Consider the following 23,781-nt stretch of genomic DNA (forward strand, 5'->3'; position numbering starts at 1 on the left):
CAAAAAATTGCGAGAAATCAGTGGAAGGAATAACATGCAAGTTCCAAAGAGATAGCCGCAGTCCAATTGGTACTACGACTGTGGGGCGAGGGGGGGGGGGGGGGGGGGGGATACAATGGTCCAGCTCCTCAAAAGCCACGCATTTTTATAGTCGGTGCAAAGCAACACTTGGGATAGCATAAAGAGTAACGCCACTAGACTCTGGGTGACTGGAAACAAGTGATTTACAGTGATGAATCATGCTATAACCTGTGGCAATCCAATCGAAGGATTTGACAAGAGTCTGGAGAACATTGCCTGCCATCATGTGTAGTGCAATTAATGATGTATGGAGGATGCTGTGTTGCGATATGGGGGTGTTTTTTGTTTCAGGTTGTGGTCCCCTTATTTTGCTTACAAATACACTTTTCAATGCGCAAGGATTTGAATACATTTTACAACCTAGTGCAATGCATACAGCAGAGGAACAGTTCAGAGATGATAATTGTTAGTATCAGCATGACTACATCCAGCCATAAAGAAGCATCTGTGAGGCAATGGTTGTGGACATTAACATTCCTGAAATGGAACACCTTTGGGATGAGTTAGAATGATGATTTTGCTCCAGACCCTGGCATCCAACATCAGTACTTTCTCTGGTTTTAGCTCTTAAGAAAGAACAGGCTGTAATTACTCCAGACATCCACACACTTTATTGAAAGAGACCCCAGCAGAGTTAAAGCCATCATAAAGGCAAAATGTGGATACAACTATCATTAACACCTTTTTGGAAACTTTCAATCAGACAATGCATGTGTCTTATACAAAGTAAAAAACTTGGTATTATTAAGTCTTAAATTTATTACTGCACTGAGTAGCATTTGTAATGTCACATATAAGGGGCAAACAAAAATTTTCTGTTTGAGAGTGTTGCTGAAGTATGTATGCAACTTAATCCAAGTCCAATTCAGGTATATAAGCCCCGACATGTAAACAAGGGATTAGTGTGCCATTTGTGCCTTTCCGAAATGTGTGCGATAAATGCGGAAAAGTAAACTATGGCAACATAATTACCAAACACATCCAAACAAGACCAACGTGCTGTCATTATTTTGTTCGCTAACAGAAGACAGACACAGGTAGACCGCCATCAGAGAATGAAAAATCTGCATCATGCAACGTCTCAACACAGAAGTCACGTCATCTCAAGTGGGAGACACTCGAATAACCGCCCTATAGTCCTGATCTCTCCCCATGTGGTTATTACACCTTCGGTCCCTTAAAATAGGCCTTGAAGGGTTGACAATTCTTGGCAGTTATGAACTTCTTCACGCCACAGGACACGGTGTTTTACCAAACGAGTATCTTCAACCTAGTGTGCCGGCTTAATGATTGCCTCAACACTCACAGCAATTTTGCCTGATTGGACTGTACAGCCCTGGAACAGAAACATTTTGATTGCCCCTTATAACTAACAGAACAAAAACATGCACTTACTACCAATGAGAAGAGAAACACCAGTAATATTATAAAAAGAAAATGATAATACTAATTTATTCAGAATCAGAAAGAAAAATCAGCACACAACAAAAATCAAATACTCTTTTTATGGGAGAACATTTCCAGGCAACTTTTATCTTGTGTAAATTCTAAAGTAGTAGAGATGGAGAAGAAGAAAAGTGGATTTTGACATGAGAGCCTTTTAAATGATTATATTAGTCAAAAATTGCTTTGATATTGTTAATGGAATTGTTTTTAAAATGTTTGATTGCCAAACAATGGAAAATGCAGGATGGAATGTAAAAATGTTATGAAAAGGATAGTTGCTACTCACCATAAAGCAGAAATGCTGAGTTGTAAATAGACACACCAAAATGACTGTCAGAAAGTGAGATTCAGCCAATGAGGCCTGCTTCAGAAATAGCTGCGTGTCCGTATTGGCCGAAGGCTCACTTTGTGACAGTCTTTTTGTTGTGTCTATCTGCGACTCAGTATTTCCGCTATATGGTGAGTAGCAACTACCCGTTTGTTTGCCAAAAATATTGGAAAGAACATGATATATGATATTTTGAACATGTTGCTGACCTCGAATATAGTACTGAAACCACAAAATATATTGATTCTATACCCTTCTAAAAGAAGCACAAGCCAGGATCCACCGTTGTGTAATATTCTGCATCATGTGAAAGAAAGGACATATTTCACGAACTCAATAATTTGAAAATATCCCTACATCAGAATTGTGTTCATTTTCAGCATCATTAATTTTTTCCATGGTTTTGAAACGTAAACATGTAACTGGAGAACCCAAATTATCACTCTCATTTGATTTTTATCTGTAAGTGACTAAAATTCTACAATGGTCAATTGTAAACTGTCAGTAAGCCCTTACTCTCCACCCACAAATAACTGTCAATGTCTTCATCGAGACTGTTCCTGAAAACTGGTATACCAAGTTCTTTCATGAGATGGAGCCATATAATAATTAATCAATTAAAACTATACCCATTGTTCTCTCTTCTGTAGCTATTATGTGTCGCTAATAATTTTTCTCTTCTTTGCAATATGTACTAGCTGAAATCCTGTTGCGATGATTCCCTTGCACTTCATCTCTGTTTCTTGTCTTTTATTCATGCCTTGATCAACATGACTAGTAATCAAATATATATTCAGCAGTGTTTACATTTTCATTTTCCTCTATTTTTTCAGTAGCGATCATTGGACCATTGTTTTTCGGTTGCTGGAATCATGCATTCTATTGTACACTGAAGGTAGTTTTAATTAATAAGAGAAACTGTAATTTTTTACTCCTTCACCTAATAACTAAGAATTAATTCTTATTTGTTCAAAAACATTCAAATTTCCCGTTCTTTTTCTATGTGAAGCATGACTCAAGTATTTGTATACTATGCTGTGGTAGAAGTTTCTTTATCTTTAAGCCTAAAGTTCTAGTTTGACTGATGGAGTATTTCCAACACTACCTGCAGTTTACCAAGTACATGTTGTTATGGTCAGTTACAAGCGTGCAATTCAAACGTGCATTCTTCAAGAGTATGTTTCTGAATTTTCAGCTAAGGTGGCAGTTACCACCTCCCCCCCCCCCCACCCCCCCACCCCCTCCCATAAGGTTATGCTGACACTCTTATATCATCTTCTACAGACGTTCCAAGCAGTAGTATAACTGAAGTCAAACATTTAAATAATGTGCACAAGAATGAAAATGTTGACAAAACTGGAAACCCAGAAACATACTATAAGGTCAGCCATGCAAAGAAAACTTCAAAAAAACCATATGTAATCAATTGCTAATGGAGGAAAAAAATGCATTTTCATATTCAGAGAAAATTAGAAACTTTTTGAGGAATAACATCTGAAAATGGTGTGAATGCAGATTACTAGGCCGTATCTCACATAGTTATTATTTCTGACATTTTTCTGAGTTGATTTCAATAGATTAGCAATTTATGTTGTGTAACAATTAATCTTTGACAACATTTACTTCTTATTGACAAGTGGTCTGTTAATGGTAATGCATGCACTCTCTACAGCATTGTCCAAAATGTAACATGTTTTTATGTGTTAGGTCAGTGTAGCATACTGTAAACAATGTAGCCACAGTAAGTTCTTCATGTTCCATAGTAAACTTAAGTTCTTTGAGGAGAGAGTGAAATGTTTTGAATAGTTTCTCCAATTTACAGCATTTCTGCTAAGAACAATAACAACAAAACATAGTCACATATTTTCTAAATGTGGATCTTTTCAGCAAGTCCACTTTTATACCGAAAAAGAATCACCCCTTAATATCTAGGTCTACTGTATTGGCCCAAATATGAGCTGCACCCTTAATTTTGAGGATGAGGTAGAAAGAAACTTAGTGGAGAATGATTTGTCCCATCACTCATTTACAAAAATTGCACACAATATGGCCACTCTTAACCAGTTTTTTTAATGTGGTAACACAGATAAATTACAAAGAGATACTTGCACTGTAGTCACTGTTTTAGAAGATGTTACTGAATTTCTTTCATCACTGCCACTCTCCTGGCAAACTAAACTGGCACCACTACCAACCAGGGGATTGGACATTCGGCACTTCTTGAATCCTCTGATGACAGAATCTGGTGATATTGTGCACCTGGTAAGAATCCACTCACACATGAGGCTAACTAATGGCTTTTAACCCCTTAACATACTGAAATGTATTTGCAACTGTATAATGGAATGATGAAAATGAGAATTTGTGCCAGACCAGGATTCCAACCCAGGTTTCCTACTTACTGCAAGTGGTCACTTAACCATTTGGCTCGCCAAGCACAACTCATTAGCCAGACCCAAACTTCCAAATGTCATCAACTATGTTTATACAACCTGTACTCATACAGCCATTATGTATATTCCGGTACAAGGGAGACATTTTACTTGAAAGTTTTATTTGCAGTTGTGAATATGGACAACCATCAGCTGTACAACTGAATGACAAGAACGAAAATTTGTGCCAGACCACATGTCTGTCCGAAGGTACATTGCATCTAATTCCGAATAACACAGGAACTGCAGTATCATATTTATGTGCTGACACCGGGCAAGTGACTTCCAAGTAAAATGCCACCCCCATACAGCAATATACATAACTGATGCACAAGTACAAGATGTATACACATGATTGACGACATATGGAAATTTGAGTCCGTGAGTCATGCTTGGATAGCCAAACTCTTGATAAGTGGGAAATCTGGGGTCAAGTCCTTACCCAGCACAAAATTTCATTGTCATCATTCCATTATACAGCTGACAGTTCTCCATATTTACAACTGCAAATATTTTATGAAATCATAATGGTTGTAGTCACCACAGTCCAAACAACACAGGCACTTATATATCTCCTTAGTGTGTGTGTGTGTGTGTGTGTGTGTGTGTGTGTGTGTGTGTGTGTGTATGCACGCGTCTGTATATATTAATGACACATACCTTCTAAAGTCTTAGTATATTCATGCCTGGACTTTGACTTAAGTACCCCAAAAATTAATTTTTTAGTTTCTCTGTAGATTTGAAGTTGAACCATGTATTTCACAATGGTTTCCTGTGAATGGAAAACTTGTAGAAGCTGGTTGGAGCACAGCACTTGTCAGTCACATGATGAGTTGTAGTCACTTTCCAGTCTATGATGAAGTAACATCACATTCTTCTGCACTTTCTCAGCCACTAAATTCAATGCCAAAATTAGGATCAGGACAGTCATCCATTCCCAGAAACATTACCTAGACCTTAATGTAAGACAGAGGCAGAAAGTGCACATTTTACTACTGCGTATCTGCTGCTGAACACGGTAAAGGCAAAAACTACAGGCAACCGCCTCAACCAAAATGCGACAGCAAATGTTCAACTGGATGCTCTCTAGTGATTGAAAATTTAACTATCCATGCTGAAATAAATTTAAACAAGGTTTTACTTTTGCAGTGTCTGTTCTTCAGTTTCCTGAGTATACTTAAGATTTTAAGTTTCCGTCAAAATAATAAGAACAAGTTAACTCAAAACTTTATGTTAAGGTGCTAATTTTGCCAAATGGAGTGATTGCATGCCCTTTCTAAAAACCCACCACAATAGTGTTTTCGAAGATGGTCTTTAAATGGCTTGTTTACCGCAACAAAAAGCCCCTGAAGCCATGCCTTCAGGCATAACAACTAGGACAACTTCAATGTAGCAACTGTACTCTTCACTTCAGATGGACTAGAACTGCTCTCTTAATAAGGGGGGCACCAGGTCTGATTCCAAGCAACACTTAGTAGCTGTTCTCATCTAACGTTTTGCTTTGTAACAATCACGAACCACTCAGTGAAATTTTCTTTGAGAAGAGTTTCACATTCCAGAAAAATACTGCTAAGAGCAGAGTAATTCTTTATTTTTTTGTTTCCAATTGTTCTTAATGTTACTTTTTGCCCCTTTATGGCCTATTGTTTTATTACTCGGCATGTCCCGAAAGGCAGGCATTTCATCAGCATTACCAAATTGGTATAGAGGGTAAGAGTGTCACTGCCGCATATGGACTGTGCGCCTCTGGAGTTTCTCAGTAAAGCCTCCGGGTAATCTCTGTGGTGGTGAAGTACATAGTCAGATAGAGGTGGCACTTCTGCATATAAACCTGCAGCGCAAACCAATATTTCCATGGGATTCTGTCTCTAGAATGTTTAACAATGGAATCTCCAAGTTGGAATATCAACAATATAAGGAAAAGGTAGATTGCTACACTGTTAAGGTGACACATGAAGTTGCGAACAGGCACAATGAAAATACACACATAAGCTTTTGGGCAAAAGCCTTCGTCAGAAAAGGAAACACATACACATTCATATTTATTCATACAAACAAGTACACTTCCTGCATACATGACCACCATATCCAGCAGTTCGGACCAGAACGCTCATTCTGATCCGAGCTGCCAGAAATGGCTGTCGCACGTGCGCGTGTGTGTGGTTTTTTTTTTGCTTTTCTGATTAAGGCTTTAGGTGAAAGCTAATATGTAAACGTCTTTATATTGTTCTTGACTGCAACTTGACGTGTCATCTTTAAAGCACACTATCTTTTCCTTATATAGTAGTTGTATGTTAATGCATTCACAATTCCAATGACCAAAATTATTATTGGCACTAGTATTCAATATTTTGTTTTATCTTGAACAAAGGAAAGAACCTTAGTTTCTAGTTCAGGATACTTCCAGGTTTTGGCCATCTGCAGGATTTTCTTGATAAAACAACAGTTTGCAGCTTATTCTGCAGAGCAATCCAGTGCCACACACACACATTAGACAATCCAATTAATAGTTTTTGCCAGCTCCTGTATCACATGTGCTTATCACATAATGAATAGCTGAGGAGTTTGAAATCTGCATTATAGCTGTGCTGAATTCTGAAGTTTGTTGTAGTTTCCTTTCATCATTATCACTCACTGCTGAAGACTAATTTTACTCATTAGTTGGAGGAATACTGTACCCATTTTGTTTTGTAAAATATTGAAGCTGTAATGGTCACTACCTAAATTAAACAACAACTTAAGACAGTTGCTCTGTGCCTCAATACATAGCAATTTCCAAACTCTAATCACACTGTAGCTCTAGTCTGAATTAATGAATGAGCACTAAAACTGAAGTTTCTACTATACAGAAAAAAAATTTCAGTATTTTTTGGGTCAGGCAAATAAGTTACATCCTATTTGCCCATGGCAAAACATAGGGAAAAGTGTGGTTTATATTCAGACCAACACAGTTCATTTATCAGTATGGTGAAACAGTGTTACAAAAACATAGGTTCTCTCTCAGGTACTAAATTTTCTAGTTAAATGTTAGATTATTATGGGTGAGAATTAATTTTCACATTTTTTTCCCTCACATTCGCCATTTTGGATGATGTCTCCTGTCTCATCAAAGGTATATTTATAAACAACGGCTTTTCCTCCTCCTGTGTCAGGGACATATGTCATGACTGTTTCAATGCAGGATCGCGCTTTGCATGTAAATCTGTAAGAAAGAAGACTCTGCACACGTCGCTATGCAGAAGTTCCGGGCACCAAAGTGCTCGAAAAAAGGCGTTGGTTGGTCCAATGACTGGCGTGGGTCTGGAGAAAATGATTCAGAAATTTGAAAAGATGGGCTCTTTTGGTGTGCAACCCGGTAGAGGGAGGAAATGAATTGATTCGACATCAGTGGAGGCACTGGCCAAGCAATGCAGGAGGAGACGGTGGTGTGCAAGCATGTAGTGCATGGAGAATTTCCTGAACATTGGACATTCCCATGAGCATGATCCGTAAAATCCTATGAAACATCCTTCTTTGCTATCCATTCAAAATTACCCATGTGCACGAGTTCCTTCCTGTTGACCTGCCAGCAAGAGAGACCTTTGCTTTAGAATTTCTTGCTCACATGGAAGTGAACAACAACTGGCCGTGGAAGATTTTGTGGACAGATGAAGCCCACTTCCATCTGACAGGACAGGTCAGTACACAGAACTGTCAAGTATGGGCAACGGAAAATCCACATGCAAATCAACCAGCACCACTTCATCCTGAAAAGGTCACTGTGTGTTGCGGGTTAACAGCGTCATTTACCTTACGGCCACACTTTTTTGAAGAGAAAGGTGCTTCCGGTCCTGTTACCTGTACCTTCACCGGTTAAGTGCTATGAGTGTCTTTTGCGCAACCAAGTCATTCCAGCTCTCCAACAGTGTGGATGGGATCATTCTTCCACAAGATGGCGCACCTCCACACATTGCAAATCCAGCTATGCAGCTGATGAAGCGACATTCCGGAAACACTAGAATTATCAGCAGCCATTTCTCTACAGCTTGGCCATCCCGATCACCTGATCTTAATCCGTGGGATTATCTGAAAGGTGCTGTGTTCAGAGTTCTGATTGCAAACTTAGCTGCATCGAAGGCACGTATTGCACAACCCATTCTGAACATGACCCCGGAAACACTTCAATCAGTTGTGGAAGATGCTGTTTCTTGATTTCAACTTGTTGCAGAAAACAGTGGACAGCATACTGAACATGTTTTGTGCCAATCACATGGAAATTAATAATCCGATTTGATTTTATGATTTTTATGCAGTTTCTGGCCTCAGGACGATTAAAAACTGATGATTGATGCTTTTTATGAGGTTTTTGGCCTCAGGATAATTAAAAACCGATTTTGCCCATCCGAAGTGATTTGACCTTGCCATGGTTGATGGGCTTACGTAACTACCAGTATCACACCTGTTCACCCATACTGAGTAGTACATGTTGTTAAACATCAAATTTACACCTTAGGCACTGTTGTATGATTCATTTGTCATTTATATTTGACCACTATTAAATTATGATGCTTACAATGCCGTCTATTGCTACATTTTGTAACTATTTATTTTTCTTCTGCCACACATTTTCCCCCCTTCTCTGATAATATTCTGTTGCAATTTGACATCATTATGACCAGTGATGTTATTTCTACAGTGGTTTGAAAGTTTAACTTTAATTATACTCACTTCATATATATATAAGGAATTTTTCTGAGAGATTGCAAACTATGTGCCAGACTAGGACACAGACACTCATTATGGAATGGTCCTAGGCAGTTTTAAGACAGTCTCTTTCATATCCCTTTAGTCAGGATTGATTGTACAGTGAGAACAACCTTAGATGAGTTTAGAAAGAGAATTAGGGGAACAGATTCCTTATATGTCTGATTAGCTACTATAGAAAGTTCAAGTCTCGACCTGGCACACAGTTTTAATCTATCAGGAAGTTTCATATCAGAGCACACTCCGCTGCACAGTGAAAATCTCGTTCTGGAAACATACCCTAGGCTGTGGCTAAGCCACAATATCCTTTCTTCCAGGAATGCTAGTTCTGCAAGGTTTGCAGAAGAGCTTCTGTCAAGTTTGGAAGGTAGGAGATGAGGTACTGGCAAAATTGAGGCTGTGAGGATGGGTCATGAGTCGTGCTTGAGTAGCTCAGTTAGTAGAGCCCTTGCCAGTGAAAGGCAAAGGTCTCGAGTCCAAGTCTCAGCCCGGGACACAGTTCAGGAAGTTTGATAGAAAGGTACTTGAAAGTAAATATTTTGGTTCATGCATATATTTACTGCAGCTTAGCAAATGAAAATATACCCTACTCAATATATTTTTTTGTTTTATTTGCTAAAGTAGGTGTATTACTTTTAATTTTCCTCTTAATTGTCAATACAGACGGGAATGTGGAAATTGGAGGAAGTAAACTAGGCAAACAGCACAGTAATGGGGAGAGGGATGTTGCAAAGAGAGAATGCTTTTCCTCATGCATAGTAGCAGCAATATGCAGGTCATCTGTAGCTATTACGAAGTGGAGTAACCAATGGTTCAGATTCCAGTGTTGCTGTCACTCATTAACAGTAACAGCATGCATTTCTGATAATTGTTTTGTGCAGTTAGTGAAGCAGTCCGCAAAGAGAAAAGCACGTTGGTTCTGTTGACAACAAGCAGGCAGAAATGTTTTGATTCAATTAATTTAGAGACTGAAATCAGCAACTACATGGATATTACAGTATAACTGATGAATGCTGATAAACCACAGGTTTAAAAAGTGAGAACAAGCAAATAATGGAAAAGCCAGGATGGTATAACAACATGAAAAGGATGGAGCACTACTCAGCACATGGAGGAGGTACTGTACAGCAGATGGGCACACTGATTATTGAGTGTTAAACATCATTTAATTATCAAACTAAATCCTTCATCAGATATAGACAAAACACACACACTTCATATTGGCACTGTTGTCTCAGGCACTAAGGCCTTAGCAAACTGAGATGACCAGTGCCATCTCTGGATGCTAAAGCTTTAGTGCCCAAAGATGACATAACCCATATGAGTGTTTAATGCTTTATTACATTACTGACAAACAGTCATTATAGAATGAAATTTTCACTCTGCGGTTGAGTGTGTGCTAATATGAAACATTCTGGCTGATTAAAACTGTGTGCCAGACCAATCCTCGAAATCAGGATCTTTGCCTTTTGCGGGCAAGAGCTCTATTGACTAAGCTACCCAAGCACGACTCACGACCCATTCTTGACGCTTTGCTTCCACCAGTACCCCAGAAGTTCTGCTGTCAACCTTGCAAGTCTAGAACTCCTGGAAGAAAGGATATTGCAGAAACATGGCTTAGCGACATCCTGGGGGATGTTTCCAGAATATTTCCACTCTGCAGTTGAGTGTGTGCTGAATGAAACTTCCTGGCAGATTAAAACTGTGTGCCGGACTGAGAATCGAACTAGGGATTTTTGCCTTTCGCAGGCAAGTGTTCTAATGACTCATGACCCATACTTAGTTCTCACTCCACTGTAGAGTAAAATTTCATTCTGGAAACACCCCCAGGCTGTGGCTAAGCCATATCTCCACAATACCCTTTTTTCCAGGAGTGCTAGTCTTCCAAAGTTCACATGAGAGTTTCTGTGAAGTTTGGAAGGTAGGTGAAGAGGCACTGGCAGAAGTGAAGCTGTGAGTATGGGTCGTGAGTCATGCTTGGGTAGCTCAGTCAGTCGAGCAAATGCCCACGAAAGGCAAAGGTCCAGAGTTCGAGTCTCAATCCAACAGACAGTTTTAATCTGCCAAGAAGTTTCAGTCACTGAAATTAATCATAGCCTTCAAGTATCTGGGAGTTACTGTCTGGAGCTGTTTAAGGCGGAACAACCACATTAATCTATGTAAGGGAGGACGATCACAGGCTCAGGTTTACTGGAAGACTCCTACTTCCGCATTAGAGAATATGCTTATAGAACCCTCACTCGTGCAATTCTTGAGTACAGTATATCAATCTTGGATACTTATCACATTGGATTAACAGAACGGATGAAAAAGACTGAAAGAGAAGATACACAATTAATCAGAAATCCATTCAGTCAGTGTGAGAGCAACACAGAAATGCTCAAAAAATTGCAGTAGGAGACATTACAAGAAATAAGTTACCCAGCATTCAATAAGTAATACGACACTTTTTATCTGAGAACAGGTTGGTTTTATTCAGGATCGCAACACACCATACTACTATCCCCTCTTTTTGCTACAAAACCCTATTTTACAACAGTCTCTATTCACTGTGACAGCCTTATGCTACTTTCCTTGGACAGCCTGTATACCCGCATGGTATCACTCTACTGGCCGACATCAGAGCCAATGTCCTACTGTATAAGTAACCTCCCCATCATCCACGTCCTGCTTCACATGGAGAGCATCCTTCATTGGGCGAAACAGATGGAAGTCAGAATATTTGAGATTGTGATCTGTTGATCACCTCGAATAAGAGTGTCTGAATGTTCCAACATTTCAGGAATCATAGCTGTGTGCAGCCTGTCGGCATGCAGGAGACTGGATGGGTTTGCACAATCTCGTTGCAATGATGCAGACGCCTCCCCAATGGCTCACTGTTTTTTTTTTTACCAATTGCCAGGTCTCCACAGACATTCTGCAAGCAGCTATGAGTATCTGAATTGCTCTGGTTTTCCGCCAAAAGAAGTTGAATGATAGCACTCTGCATGGAATGTACCTCCATTACAGATACCATTATCAGGGCTACATTTAGCATTCCCACCTATCAGAACTTCATTAAACTACTGGGGCTGAAGAGAGAATATTCCACAATGTCCCACAAGTTCCACATTTTTCCAAGTGAAAGCGGCTGAGAAAAAAAGTGTGTTCCATTAATTACTGAACACTCCTTGTACTTGCCTCAATCAACATTGTGCATAATGAATATTGCACTAACATTTAGAGACATTCAGTTCATACAGAGGGGTAAACAGAGTATTCCTCCTATGAACCATCTGCAATCAAAATAGTACAGTGCGAGAATTTATATCAGTACACTATGTTTCCTCTACAACACATCTGCATGCTGTGCTTTATAGTAACTATGTGTGAAGCCGAAGCTATAGAATTAGGAAGAGAAGCTTAACTCACTTAGAAAAAATCCTCAGCCCTACTTGTTGAAGATGCACTAATCTTCCTATGGAAGTATGTAAATAGAAATCACTGCAGTGGTTGGTTCACGGAGTAAATCTATATGAATGGTTCGTGAAAGATCAACAAAACTACAGACGCAAGGTTTAGTTTATCATAATAATGCTTATGAGGGTACAATGGCAGAAATAATTCTGTAAGAAATAGAATCATTTTTCCACAACCACCACTTGGATATTTTTTCACATGAGCAGTTTCAAGAGTCTAAAACTCATTCTCGAACTTATCATGGATCATTTTGTCATATAGACATATAATGAACATCTGTTTAGTACAATAAAGTATTACCAAAGGACTGCATGTTCTTTATCCTTATGGTTGATAAATGTGTAACAATGAAAATAACCAATTTTTGACAATGTAATGTAATTGGATAGATAGAAAATCTACTCACCATTGCAGCAAGAAAACACACATATAAAAACAGGTTTTACTTATGCTAGCTTTCAGAGCCAGTGGCTCCTTCTTCCAGCAGAAAGGTTGAAGGGGAATGAAGAGGTGTGGAGGGAAAAGAACTGGATAGGTTTAGGAAAAGGGGTAGAGTTCAGAAAACAGAAAACTCAAAAAGAACCCTGGGCCAGGGGAGACTTACCGGACAGGATGAGAAGGAAAGACTGATTGCTGGGGATTGCACCACATGACATTTAAAAGCCTGAGAGCATAAATGTGGAAGTCAGGGTAATATTTAAGCCAGAGATTACTACTAAAACATTGTGGATGAGTTACTAAGAGTGAAAAGCCAAGTGCACTGTATGTAACACTTTCACCACACACCTATTGATGCCCTCTCCCTTTATACCAGTGGTTTCCAACCTGGGGGTATTTACCCCCTGAGGGGTAAAATGAAATTTTCTGCTGAGGGGTACAATGAAATTTTCTGCTGAGGGGTACAATGAAATTTTCTGCTGAGTGGTAAAAACCAAACTAAGTGATCTGATTCTGTTTCAGACACAAAAAAAAAATTATTTTCAAAAGATCCATTACTATTATCACAATTTTTCAAGACTCTAATATTGATAATGTAAGTTATCAATAATTACTTTTTCTCAATTACTACAATTAATGTGACAGAGGTTAAAGGTCCCTCACATAGTCCACCCACTACACACAAGTTGTACTTCGTCCTGTACTTTGCTGATGATAAACATGAGACATAATACATATAACAAATCTTCCAATTTCTGCCAATTCAGAAGTACAGAGTGCAGCAATCAAGTAATTTATGAATAGTACACATTTTAACCTGGTTGGTTTTAAATGAAGTTGCAAGTGCCACAATGGAGGAGAGTAATGCAGGGGAAGTATGTTTTGTAACAAGTGCCTACAATCAATGTTGATAGTTATCTTTCTTATCTGAGATAGAGTCATAGGTATTTCGTGTGATGCACCACGAATTCCTTCATCATTCAACACCCCCCTCCTCCCCACACACAACACACAAACTAAATACCGTGCCTCTTTCATCATTTCAAAAATAAAAGTGTTCCAAGAAAAGTCTTCCATTCTACAGTTTGTTTAAGAGCTAAAATTGGTGATAACATTGGGGAGGGGGTAACAGACAATGGGAGAGGGGAATGGGGGGGTGGGGAGAGGGGGGGGGGGGGCAGAGTACTCAGTAATGTCCGATTGCACTCAGGGGTAATGGTCTAAGAAAGATTAGGAACCACTGCTCTATACCAACAACCTGCCATATAAATGCTCTTTCTGCTGCTGAGTATTTCCTCCTCAGCAAGTACCCATGTGATTCCAAACTTATGACACCCTTCCTTCTCACCTTAATCATCTTTAATCCAACCAAGAACTACTTCACCTTCGAGGGGGCAGACATACAAACAGATCAGGGGTACAGCCATGGGAGCCAGGATGCCTCCTTCCTATGATAATCCTTTCAGGGATCACTTGGAGAGGGCTTTCTGGGGATTCGTAAGCTTTCAGACCCTAGTTTTTATACATTGATGACATCTTTGCCATATGGACTCATGGGGAAGTTGACCTTTTAAAATTCCTGGGATTTCTAAGTACCTTGTCCTAATTAAATTTCACATGGTCCTATTCCTAATCCTGGTTTTCTATGAGGATGAGATCAACACAAGGAAAGTGTTCCTCGATGTTGATCTCATCCTCACAGAAAGCCAGCTACACATTTCTGTGTGCATTACATCTACTTGAAAAGAACAGGACCAACATCTTAACAGTTGTCATTCTTCCCATGTCAAACATTCCCTCCCATGCAGCCTTGTCATTCAAGGCAAACATATTTGTTCAGATGAAGACTCTTTACAGCGACACACCACCAGTCTCATCACAGCTTTCACTGGACGTAATTACCTCACCAGCCTAGTTCAAAAGCAGATATCCTGGGCCATCACATACAATCCTGGTACTGCCAATCTCTTCAAAAAACAACTTCAGAGCACACCACTTGTCATTCAGTATTATGCTGGTCTTGAATGTATTAATCAGCTACTTCGACAAGGCCATGATTTCCTAAAATCACATCCAAATCTCCGCAATATTCTTGTCAAGATGCTATGCTCCTTCTGCATCTATCTCGCTAACCTATGGCGCCTACCCATTATTGTCTGTGCTGCAAAACTTACCTTATGCATCCTCTTACCACCACCTACACCAGCCCTGTAACTAGCAACACATATATTATCAAAGGGAGCTACATGGACAATGACAAGTAATATACCAGCTATTATGTGAACACTGTTGGTCCTTTTACATTGACATGACCCACACTAAATTATCAGTTAGGATGAATAGGTGTAGAAAGTGAGTGTATACACAACACACAATATCCTATTGTAAAGCATGCTCTACAACATGACAGTCGGGAGCCCAGTGCCTGTTTTACCATCCGCACCATCTGAATTCTTCCCATTGACACCAGTCTCTCATAACACACTCAATTTTAGTTTTCTACATCTTTCATTTTCTGACATGTTTATTTTTCACTGTCCCTCTCCAACATCCGTGCTATACCATGCACTTAGCTTCTCACTCTTATTAACTCATGCACAATGTTTTAGCAGTAATCTCTGTCTTGCATATTACCCTGTCTTTAATCTTTAAACTCCCAACAGTCAGTCTTTCCATTTCATCCTTTCGGGTAAATCCTCCATGATCCAAGGTTCAGGATGACATTTCCAGGCTCTACTCCTTTTCCTAAACCTCTCCAGTTCCTTTCTCTTCACCCCTCTTCATTCCCCTTCAACCCTTCTACCAGAAGATGGAGCCACTGGCTCCAAAAGCCTCCATAAGCGAAACCCTTCTTTATGTGTGTGTTTTGCTGTTGTCGCTTGGTGAGTAATTTTTTTTTTTTTTTTTATCTAATCAATTACATCTGTTTGATAAATGTGGTATTTTTGCATCTACAAATGGATTACTGCTCCAGTTTAATGCATACTATTACAAATACTAATCTAATAGTCCTTTGTGAGAGATGGTCTTAAGAAAACTCATACCAGGACTCCACCCTGATAAAGCTCTGATACTGTTTATTAGAATTTTCATATATTCCATAGATCAATTTGTTGTACAACGAGAAACTAGGCTCTGTTCACTTGTTCTCACTCCATGCTGATTGTTGGGGAGACAAATAGGGCAGCTGTGGTGACAAACAAGGATCTCCAGCAACACAACTGAACTGTGGGAGAACATGCTATATTTACTCCAGCCACTGTTTATATTACACAGATATTATGCCTAAAACAGTTAGTGAAATACATATAGCAAGGATTCTTGCAGAAAGGTGTATTCACCTTGACTATTCAAATTGTCTTCTCAATTTAATTGAATGAAATAACTACAGTAACCGGTTTTGGGGCATACATTTCCAAACACAAAGTTTCAATTCAAAAAATGTGATAACTTCAGCAAAAGGATTTGGGGCACATATTTCCAAATGATAGTATTTATAAGAAAATTACCATATTTGAAATTATATAAAAGCAACCATTACAGAGTTGTACAAAGTTTTCAACTAAAAAATGTTAACCAAAGTGCCACTTTGGTACTCTTGTTTCTCAGGCCAGGAATATTTTTGGACAATACTTTGGATTGAATATTAACTCACTAAATTCAAGAACACCCAAGGCTGCTTCAATTGATGCAGACTTGTACATTTCACATTCTCTATATTTGCTTGTTTGGTGGGTGCTGATGAAGTTCATGTGGCAGAGAAGTTGCAGGTGGAACTTACTGAGCTTCAGATGCATTTAATGAAACAATTACAAATCAACAACATAGTAGGAAAGTTCTGGTGGAATACAAATAATTTAGGGGTAAAGGAGACCACTCACCATATAGCAGATGTGTGGAGTCATTGACAGACAAACACAGAAGAGGAAGAAAATCTGCTAGCTTTTGAAATAAATCCTTCGCCGAGTTGGACTACACCATTTACATAAACATGCACATGCATGTGCCCAAACACACACACACACACACACACACACACACACACACACACAGATCTAGCAAGTTTTCTTTCTTTTTTGTGTGTGTCCTTGTTGGCAACTCAACACTTTTGCTATTTGTGAGTGGTCAACTTTATTCCTAAATTATTTAGAACAACAACACTGATAAATTTTAAAAAAGTTATTTCGTGCAAGCAAAGTACACACATTTACGTGTGTCTTCAAAAAATATTATTTGTCTCTTTGGGTGTGGTTTCTCTGTGAAGAAATGAAATAAACTGTAATTTAAAATAAGAACAACAAAATAAATACTGTTGCTCTCACAACACAGGAAGTACAGGTCAATGTTCCCATTACTTTATTACCCAGCCAATATAGTACAAAATTTGAGCTGTATTCAAAATTAATGAAATATGTAGTAGCAGCTAGTTTTAATTCCTTTAATATAAATTTGTTTTTCTTTATAATTTTAACCAAAGACAGGATGATAATTTTGTCACCTAACTGGGATAGGTTGCTCTGGCTTGACTTCTTAATGACTATTAGAATTTTATTAGACAACTACAGTCTGCATAAGTTGGCAGTAGCTGGAAACTAAATAATGACAGAAAGTTTTCAGACTTCCACGGATACAGAACCAAGTAGTTGAATGTTTAATAAAAAAAGTTTAGAGATAGTACATTCAATCCTAACTTAGAGGCACATCTTTAAAACAAAATCTGAAGTTTTGTGAATGGAGTCACATAAAGCACAAATTAACAACAGTGAAACAGACAGTTAAACACTGGCAAGTATTCTGTTGGATTCTGTATACCACCGTCCAATGTTACAGCCACTGCATACAGTTGCTGCAACTCTAACATTAAAGGGATTTTATTTTTTGGATCCAACAGAGAAAATTCTTTAAGATGTGATAAGGAGTCCAAAACTGTAAATTTTTATTTAACATGGAATACAATACAATGATTTAAAATCAAGAAACACAATACAATAATATGAATCTGCTACAGCCTGGAAAATTAAAAAACTACCTGTGAAGGTACACTTCAATGGACTAAAGTAATTATAGCTATAATCAAAAAATGTAGACTCCAGTTAGGAATATCAACAATGCAGGAAACGTCAGATTGTTACTTACTGTCTAGAAGACACATTAAGTTGCATACAGACACAACAAAAAGACACTTACACGCCAGTTTTCGGGCACAGCCTTCATCAGAAAAAGAGAAACCAGACCATTCATTCACACAAGTAAGTAAACTTCATGCACACCTGAATGTCAATTCTGGCAGCTCAGGCCAAAATGCCACCATCACGTGGGTTGAAGCAGCAATTGGAGAGGGGGGTGGGATGAGGGGGAGGGGCGAAGAAGGGATAGCAGATAGCAGTGTATGGATGGGAAGAGAGAGAACTGCTGTCTGGCGGAGTGGGTAGGGATTATAATACCAACTAGCTCAGCATCAGGAGGTTGTGGGGAAGGAAGATTCTTTTGTTTTGTTTTAGGGCACAAAAACAATGAGGGTCATACGCGCCCTTGTCAAAACTGTAGAAACATGAAGACAAAAAGAAGAGTTAAAAATGACTAAACCTTAATCCCAACTGACAGAAGATAAGACAGCTAAAAACAGGGACGTGGAGAAAGGTCTGTAAAATAGGTCATAGATAGACAGAGATCCTGAACTAAAAATTAAATGGCCTTCACCATTTTGCCCTCCTTGCGGCAAGAGGGCCGAGTGGTGGTCGTCCAAGCTGCTGGGAGAGGCTTAATAAACTGGAGCTTGTTCCCATAAAGGGAGGACCAGTGGTGATGCCAAAGTGACACCATCTGCTGACAAACGGCAACACTGAGATCATCAGAGGGAATGTAAGAACTGGCAGGCTGAGGTACAATGACTGCAGCCTTGGCAGCAGTGTCATCAGCCTCATTTCCTGTCAGACTGATGTGACCAGGAACCCACACAAACATCATAATGGTTCCATCAAGAGTGAGCAAGTGACAGCTTCCCAGGAGCCACTGCACTAGGAGATGGATTGTGATAGCACACAGAGACTTTGAAGCACACAGACAGTCAGAGCAGATGATGCAATTGAAAAGCGTGTGTTACCGGATGTACTGCATGGTCCGATACAGGGTGAAGAGCTCTACTGTAAATACTGAGCAGTGTTCCAAAGCCAATATCGAAAAACATTGGTGCCAATGACGAAGGCACACCTGACACCACGGTCAGTCCGAGAACCATCAGTGTATACAAAGATACTTCTGTGAAGACCCATGTGAAAAGCCTGAAACTGAAGAGAACGAGGCTGGAGTAGTGTTCTTAGCAAGTGAATGAAGGCCAAGGTGGACAAAGACTGCTGCATGAAGCTAAGGTGTTGAAGGGTTCACACCCAATTGGAAAGTTGCAGGGATTGTGAAGTTAAGCAGCTGGAACAGGAGCTGAACGTGGAATCCATGAAGTAACACAGAAGAGAGATGCGCCCCATATGGCAATCAAAGGAGTCATTGAAGGAGGTGGCACAGGATGGGTGGCCACCTGCTGAGGAGAAAGTCACAGCGGTAGTTCAGCAGCTTCTGCACACAGACTCTCAACCTGGCTAGTGTAAAAGGCACCAGAGGCCAAACGGATGCCATGATGGTGGACAGTACTGAGGCAGCATAAGAGAGACAGATTTGCAGACGCATAAAAGAAACACCTATAGTCTAGTTTCAAACAGGTAAGGGACTGGTACAAACGGAGGAAGGTGGTTCGATCTGCACCCCAGGAAGTACCATTGAGGGCATATGGAACACTGAGGGACTGCATAAACGGTAAGCCACGTAAGACATGTGAGAGGACCAAGAAAGTTTCCTATTGAGCATGAGCCCAAGGGAATTCATAGTTTCGACAAATGGAAGAGCAACAGGCCCAAGATGTAAAGACGGTGGAAGAAACGAATTGTGCCAGCAGAAATTCATACAAAAACTTTTGCCAGAAGAAAGATGAAAGCCATCGTTGATGCTCCATGAGTAAAGACACTGCTGAAGGTGCTACTCAAAGAGACAAGTCTGTGGAAACTTACAACAGATGGCAAAATCGTCAACAGAAAGGGAGTTGGTGATGCATGGCGGAAGACGGGTCATTATAGGATTAATGGTGATAGAAAAGGGAATGATGCTCAGAAAAGAACCCTGAGGCACACCATTTTCTTGGGTAAAGGTGTCTGACAAACCAGAATGCACACGCACCCCGAAAACTCAGTCTTTTAAAAATTCCTGTAGGAAAAGGGGCAGGCGACCATGGAAGCCCCACGTGTAGAGAGTATGGAGGATACCAGTCCTCCAGCAGGTGTCATAGGCTTTCTCCAAATTGAGAAACCTGGAAACAGTCTGAGATTTCCACAGGAAACCACTCGTGACATGGGTGGACAAAGTGATGAGATGGTCAACTGCAGAATGGTGTGCTTGAAATCCGCAGTATGCTGTGGTTAGTAAATGGTGAGACTCGAGCCACCATACCATCTGGGCATGAATCATAAATCCCATAACCTTGCAAACACAGGTGGTGAGAGAAATGGGGCATTAGCTACAAGGAAGATGTTTATCCTTACCGGGTTTAGGTATGGGTATGACAATGGCTTCATGTCAGCGTTTGCAAAATGTGCCCTCTGCCCAGATGCATAAAGTGCTTGCCCACAAGAGAAAGGTTCTGCAACATCCGACGAACAGCATCTGGCCCTGGGGTGGAGGATTGGGCTGAAGTTAGAGCATTATCTAGTTCCCTCATGGTAAAGGCAGCATCATAGCACTCACGATTCTGAAAAGAGAAGGGTATCGCGCGAACCTCCTCCGCTCATTTCTGATAGAGGAAGGCAGGGTGACAGTGGGAGGAGCTTGAAATCTCCGCAAAATTGCAGCCCAAGATGTTGGAGATAGCAATAGGGTCCATGATGAAACTGTCTGCTACTGTCCGGCTGGAAAATGGGGGAATGGATCTTGGTCCCAGAGAGCCATCAGAGGTTGGCCCAAACGACGGAAGATGGAATGGAACTCTTAAAACAACTAGTAAATGAAATCCAGCTAGCATTTCTGCTATTACAAAGAATGTGATGACATTGTGCACGCACCTCCTTATAAGGAATGCAGTTTGCCATTGTAGCATGATGGTTAAAAATGCAGCGAGCACGTCTCCACACATGAACTGCATTGCAGCATGCCTCAATCCACCAAGGGACCGGGACATGGATTGGTAAAGAGGAAGAGCAAGGAATGGAACATTCAGCAGTGGTAAGGATAACATTTGTAAGATATTCCACCTGGTCATCACAACTGCAGAAATCTTGTTTGTCAAAGGTCGCCAGGGAGGAGTAAGGCCTCCAGTCGGCCTTAGTAAGGGCCACTTGGATGTGCAAGTAGGTGGGGTAGGAGTCAGCAAATGGACAGCACACGGGAAATGATCACTTGAGTATGTGTCACGAGAGAACGAACCACTTGAGGCGATGGGAAAGTGGAAGGACAGGTCAAAATGGCAATAGGTGTTAGGAATTTGAAAGGAACACGGGTGCTCCAGTGTTATGGGGGGAAAGGTTAAGCTGATTAAGAAGGTCAGCCAAGAGGGCACCTCTCACACAGATTCTGGGAGAACCCCAAAGGGGATGGCATGCATTAAAGTCACCAAACAGCAAAAAGGGCTGAGGTAGCTGCCCAATAAGCTGGAAGAAGCCTGCCCTGCTGACATTGAATGACAGAGGGGTGTAAACGGTACAAAGGAAAAAGGTCAAGTAAGTGAGAAAGGAAAAGGCAAACCGCACCAGCTTGAAGATGGGTAGCCAGGGAGATGGGTTGACTATGAACATCATCCCATATGAGCAGCATGACTCCCCTGTGAGATGGAAAGCCGACCTCGAGGGGGAAGGTCAAAATGGACCGGGAAGAAACATGAAAGCTCAAAGCAGTCACGAGGATGCGATTTTGTTTACTGAAGGCAGAGAACAAGTGGATGCTGAGATTATAAAAGCAGCCATAAATCCTCTTTGTTGGATCGGAGGCTATGACTGTTCCATTGGATGGGGGTCATGATGAGGAAAAAATGAACGAGTACCACCTCGGCAGCTGCTGAGTGCCAGCCTGCAGACACACTGCTGTAGGGCACAGAGGCAGCACAATCCTGCTCCTTGAGGTCCACAGAAATGTCCACTTTCTTTTGCTGTCGGCCTGTGGAGTCCAGCACAGAAAAATGGTTGGTGGAGCGGTCCGGCGACACAGAGGCCAGCCGAGCGAATGTATCACATGGTAACACAGTCGAAGAGGATCTTCGAGTTAGCAAAGGAGAAGACTGTTTGCCTTTGACTTCTTCGAGCCTTTATGGTTAGCAGACTCAGGTGTTGGTTGGCTGGAGGGACGTAGGAAGTCTTCATGGGAGTATTCCTTTTGTCCTTTCCAGCCTGCCAGTTGTGTAGCTGATTACATCGCCCTGTGAGGCAAGAGTCTGATGGTTTGTTGGACAGCTGAATGAGGAGACGGTGATGCTACCATGACACTGGGCGATTTCACAACCTCAGAGCTGAATTTGAGGTGGTATGTCTGTGTGGCCAAGTCCTTCATGGAGAGGGGTGTAGCAAGGACATTACTGTAAGTGCCAGATGGTAGAACACAGAGTTTGTGATTAGCCAATAACTTGCGAGTGGCTGGGTGAGGTGATTTTTCCTTTACCCAGATCTCCTGGATAGCCCGCTCATCGAGATACATGCGACAATCTTCAGAGTAGGCAGCATGGCTGCCATTGCAGTTGATACAGCGGGGAGGAGGAGGCGGACAATCACCCTCATATGCATTCCTACCACAGATTACACATTTTGCTGAGTGTCAACATGACATTTGAGCATGGTTGAAATGATGCCACTGGTAGCAGTGCATCAGGTTCAGAATGCACGGTTGGAATGTGATAACTTTATAGCCTGCTTTGATCTTGGACAGAAGCACGAAGAACTGTGGTGCAGCTGGGAGGGTCTCTGAGTTGGAAGCTTCATTCCATTTAGGTTTGTTAGACATGGACTATGAAAATGATGATTGGCTCTTTGTGAGAAAATCCCCCATGATTTCCAGCATCTCCAATGGTGCGCTCCTTTCAACTGAGAGCTCCCTTCACAAGGAGGCACACTTGCCTTACGTGACTGTTCACACCTCAGGTCACACCTCCCGAGCACCTGACAGAGGGACCAATCGGCAATTTGAGAAGGTAGCAGCTCGGGCACTCACCCCTCCCTGGACCTGGCCTATACCAGTGGGCACATGTAAACCCTACCTGTCAACCCAGGGCTGAGAATTACCCATTACCCAGTCATCTGTTATGCATCAGACGGGTGGGCTGGCCTTCAGGAGTGCACAAGGATGAAGAAGAAAAAAGAAGGGCCTCAAATGCTGAAGTGGATGAAGGATAGGACAAGGTGAATGAAGAAAGGAAGAAGGAATGAATAACACTGGTGATACTGTTCTTATTTCAGCTACAGAGAATGCAGAACATTCCCAAAAAGACCCCAGACATGTTCTCCAGGGAGAGGGGGGGGGGGGGAGGGGGGGGGAAGGGGGAGGGAAAGAATAGTGAGAGGATAAGACATGCTACACAGATCTACAAATAATCAAAGGATCACTTTTTTGAAAGCCCACAATTGTCTCCCATTCTGAAGTATAAGTTAAAAATTTGGCTCAAAGGTGCCTACAACTGTCCTCTGTAATGGTGCAAAAGCATGGAACACTGTGAAATCACCGTCGGGCTCGATGATGCTTCAAACAACAAGGTGTTGACACATGCAGAAAAAAGCTAGATTTCAGAAGTTTGGTGTGTAAAGCAGGTTCATGACGTCACATTGGGACCAAATG

General features: G+C 40.8%; 1 protein-coding gene across 1 annotated transcript in view; it reads right to left on the reverse strand.

Annotated features, from left to right (window-relative positions):
• Window positions 1-23,781, reverse strand: part of LOC126349211 (kelch-like protein 18) — a 140,849-nt gene that overhangs the window by 63,192 nt on the left and 53,876 nt on the right. The gene's annotated exons all lie outside the window — the stretch shown is intronic.

Source organism: Schistocerca gregaria, chromosome 1 (assembly GCF_023897955.1).
Source record: "Schistocerca gregaria isolate iqSchGreg1 chromosome 1, iqSchGreg1.2, whole genome shotgun sequence".
NCBI lineage: Eukaryota > Metazoa > Arthropoda > Insecta > Orthoptera > Acrididae > Schistocerca > Schistocerca gregaria.